This window comes from Berghia stephanieae, chromosome 5 (assembly GCF_034508935.2).
Source record: "Berghia stephanieae isolate SIO BIC M18660-M18661 chromosome 5, UCSD_Bste_1.3, whole genome shotgun sequence".
NCBI classification, from domain to species: domain Eukaryota; kingdom Metazoa; phylum Mollusca; class Gastropoda; order Nudibranchia; family Aeolidiidae; genus Berghia; species Berghia stephanieae.
In genome coordinates, this window is record NC_088364.1 from 84,292,938 (window position 1) to 84,297,937 (window position 5,000).

Consider the following 5,000-nt stretch of genomic DNA (forward strand, 5'->3'; position numbering starts at 1 on the left):
AGGAAAGCTCGTGCTTCAAATATCAATCGTTTAAAAATGACCACCATCCTGACATAAACTCCCAAAACTCGCGAGGTCCCAGGTTTGAGAGTTTTTACTAAAATGAGGGTTATTAAAATCGATGGATATTTGAAGGACAAGTATTCTGGCCATCTACAAAATAAACTTGTCTTTCCACACTACGGTTTAAATGGTTAAATGAAGAGAGGGTTTCATTTAACGAAGTGACTATTCTCACCCCCGGGATGCTATTCTTCATAATAGTAGAATAGAAGTCCACAATTGTTGTATGTTTAATCCAAAGGTTGTAATGCAGTAATTTGTTAAGTTTCTTGTCACAAGTTGCACAATTAAAAAAAAATCAATCAAATCCAAATCGCAAAAAGCCGGCGACGTTTTTTTCGGTAATCCAATCGGCCGGGGGGGGGGGGGGGGTGAATAGAGGCAGTTGAGCTTTTCTAAGTTGAGATTTTATATAGTTCAATTTCCACTAAACTTGCTCAAAGCGCTTCATAAAGGGTCCCTGACCAACAGCAACCGGTAACAGAAAGAACGAGTCATGACGTCTGTTAGGCGATATTAAAATATTTTTTTTCCCGACAAAGAAACCACTGTTAATGGCCAAGTACTCATTTTACACCTGAGTACGGTGAGAGAACGTGATTAAAGAGTCTTTTCCACAAGGCCACATAGCCGCACTTTAACCAGAACACAATAAACAGACGTGTACTAAATGTCATTCTATTAAAGTAAGAATATGATTTAAACCTATGTGTATTTATTTACAGGTCCGATAACCCAATACAAACAGTACACGTCCCATTACGAACACAGAACTTACATTTTTGAAATCTAAAACACAGAACACGGGAGACTCGAATATCCACGGATGTGTCTGTAGATTTATAGTTTTTTCCATGTGCTTTGTCGGACACCGAATATTTCAGAATTGTTCCAAGTTTATTTATAGGTCCACTTCCGGTAGATAGAATGTATGTAAAGAAGTCCAAGAACTCGATGGCAATGAGATTTGAACTCGTGACCTCTCGATTTGCATGTATCGAGTTTCATTCCTGTTACGTTAATTTGATATAATGTCTTTTGGATTGGGAGATGAAGTAAACTCGACTTGGTGACGTAGAAAAGGCGCCCTGGTGTTGACAGGCTCGAGAGGTGACATTTTAATGGCGTGTCTTTCCGGAAATTGAGTACGGGTGGTGTGTGTGTGTGGGTGTGTGTGTAAGTGTGTGTGTGTGTGTGTGTGCGTGTGTGTGTGTGTGTGTGCTCCATGATATAGGAGAGTTTGCCATGATTCTTGTGTCGTTATTTTAAGTCTTCTGGGAGTGCTTTCTGTAGTATCGCCCGCCTTCCGTCAGCCATTTCCTCATGTCTTCAGGCTGGGTGATTCTAGTGGATAATGTTACACATCCCATGTTGTTGTTTACATCAAGCACGGAAACACCAATGTGTCTAATGTTACACATCCCATGTTGTTGTTTGCATCAAGCACGGAAACACCAATGTGTCTAATGTTACACATCCCATGTTGTTGTTTACATCAAGCACGGAAACACCAATGTGTCTACTGTTACACATGCCATGTTGTTGTTTGCATCAAGCACGGAAACACCAATGTGTCTAATGTTACACATGCCATGTTGTTGTTTGCATCAAGCACGGAAACACCAATGTGTCTAATGTTACACATCCCATGTTGTTGTTTACATAAAGCACGGAAACACCAATGTGTCTAATGTTACACATCCCATGTTGTTGTTTACATCAAGCACGGAAACATCAATGTGTCTAATGTTGCACATCCCATGTTGTTGTTTACATCAAGCACGGAAACACCAATGTGTCTAATGTTACCAGGGGCGGTTGGTCACATTGTATTTAAGGCGGCACAAATCCGAAATACAGAATCAAATTTTATTGGTCTAGTTAATTTAATTTAATTTGACCTACTTTGTATGTGTGTGTGTGTATGTGTGTATGTGTGTGTGTGTGGAGGGCGGTATTGCAATTGTTTGCATATATGTGCGTGTATTTGTGTGTGCGTGTATGTGTGTGTGTGTGTGTGTGTGTGTGTTAGAATATTAACGAGACGTACTCACAAAAGAGCATCAATTATCTTGGACAAAACTTGTCTGGTAACTTTCACCTGTTCATTATAAACGACTCACAGACGCAGCATGTCCTGTTTCCAACTGATTTCTTATATCTACAAACGTTGAAAAGTTTATATTTAACAGCATCTGTGACATGGCTATTTGATTCAGAATGTTTCTTCAGTGCCTGAGAGATGTGCGCAATATCACTGAATCCTCCTGTTGTCCGTTATAGCATACATCACCAAAAATCAAGCAATAAAAACAATGAAGCGTTTTACGGCTTTCACTGGCAGTAAGCCATTCAACATTTTAAAAATAATCATTATTCAATCGGCGCTGTCTCCTCGAGTAGTTTAGAAACTAAGTTAAAATTCACTGGTTTGTGTGGACCTAAATCTTTCACCACTATTTTCTCTTGAGGGGATAAGTGTCGGAATTGATTATCAATTAAAAAATCAACATGATTCATGATTGGTTACAAATTACAGAAATAACTTTTTAAAATAAAATGATTCAAGATAAAAACAGGTAGGTTTCATAAACAATGACAATAGCGATAATACTTTTCTCTGAATACTAACGACTAACGGTATGACAGACAACTTTAGAATAATAGAATTTAAAAATCCACATTTAATTCCAAACGCAAAGCACTTGTTAACTTCACACACAATCAGCGACATCTTTATAATTATACTATTATTAGACAATGCACACAATACAAGTTGAGTAGGGATCGTTGGGAATGTGCGGGGATGAAGGACTCCGTGGGGTCAGGGATTTTTATTTATAGTACCATGGGGCTCTTCTCGGTGCATACTTTGTTTACTGTTCTTTTTTATATTTAATATATATTTAAGCAAAACAAACAATGATAAAATATATATTTATTGCCATTCTCTTCATCCGTATATCTAAGTGAAGCAAAGCCTCTTCTTTCAGTGATAAAACTGATATGGTTTTAATTTATCCCAAGTAGGACCTCAGGGCGTGCATCGCTAGATTGGCCGTCTTGGCCTAATTATTTTAGCAGTGAAAGACAATAGTTAGTTGGGGAGGGAGGGTGGAGGGAGATTGGGGAGTAGTAACTAACTTTCTTCAAGGTACAACGGAGTATAGGATAAGGACAGGACGGCCAAACGAAGACTGGCTCATATAAACAACAAAAAACGTCCCCACCACACCACACCCTCCGCTCATTGTCACCCCGCGCAGGCAACGGGGAAAGATGAAACGTGCCGATTTGACGCTACCTTCGCGGAGCGACGCACGAGTCATCAAATATTAAATTCAAAACAAAAAGCAGTATGTGCTAAATTTTTAATTTTATCAAAATTGTAAAATTGAAGTTTTTTGTTTGGTTGACATGCTAATCTACGGAAAATATAGGGCGGCACAAAACAACTTCGCTCTATTGACCGACCGCCAGTGAATGTTACACATCCCATGTTGTTGTTTACATTAAGCACGGAAACATCAATGTGTCTAATGTTGCACATCCCATGTTGTTTTTTGCATCAAGCACGGAAACACCAATGTGTCTAATGTTACACATCCCATGTTGTTGTTTACATCAAGCACGGAAACACCAATGTCCTCAGTGCCGACCAATCCAAAGGAAGATAAAGTATTTATTTACGTTACCCAATGTGATTTTGTTTCAATGTTTACCATTCCTATTCTTAAATGGCTAGCACTATTCAGTATCTGATACTGAATAGTGGTTTTGCACTATTCAGTATCTGATACTGAATAGTGGTTTTGCACTATTCAGTATCAGATACTGAATAGCGGTTTTGCACTATTCAGTATCTGACACTGAATAGTGGTTTTGCACTATAATACGGTGTTTTTTTTCCCGAAACCTGACAAAGTTATGGAAGAGGGCAGCTGTGGGAGTGAATATGGGACTCAGAGAAGTGTACACCAGTGGGAGTGAACCTGGGACTGGGTTTCGGCGGGTTTTCAAATAAAAAGCAATTACTTTTTTACGAAACACGACGACACCTGGCAATATCCGACAAAGTTATGAGAGGTAGGCAGCAGCGTGTGTGTGTGTGTGTGTGTGTGTGTGTGTGTGTGTAGGGGGGGGGGGGGAGGAGAGGATGAACCTGAGATTCAGGGAAGTGTACACCAGTGGGAGTGAACCTGGGACTCTGGGTTTGTAAAAAAGCAATAACAATATGGGGGGGGGGGGGGGGGGAATTACTTTTTTACGAAACCCGACAATATGCGGCAAAGTTGTGGAAAGTAGGCAAAGCGTGGGAGTGAACCTGGGACTCAATGAAGTATACACCAGTGGGGAGTGAACTGAGACTATGGTTTTCGGCGGGCTTCAGCTAGTTTCATATAAAAGCAATTAATTTTTTACGAAACCTGACGAAACCTGGCAATATCCGAGAAAATTATGGGTAGTAGGCAACAGTGATGGGGAGTGAACTTGAGATTCGGGGAAGTGCACACTAGTGGGGAGTGAACCTGGGGACTGGGTTTTCGGCGATTTTGAAAAAAAAAAGCAATTACTTTTTGTTTACAAAATGCACCAAATCCCAACAAAATGGGGCAAAGTTATGGAAGTAGGCAAATAATGGGGAGTGAACCTGAGACTAAGGGAAGTGTAACACCTAGTAGGGAGTGAACCTGAGACTATGGTTTTCGCGAGTTTCAGCGAGTTTCACATAAAAGCATTCACTTTTTCACGAAACCCGGCAATATCCGACAAAGTTATGGGAAGTAGGCAACAGTGGGGAGTGAACCTGAGACTCAGGGAAGTGTACACCCGTGGGAGTAAACCTGAGACTTTGGTTTTCGGCGGGTTTCAGGGAGTTTCACATAAAAGCAATTACTTTTTTTTTAGAAACCCGCAATCATCCGACAAAGTTATGG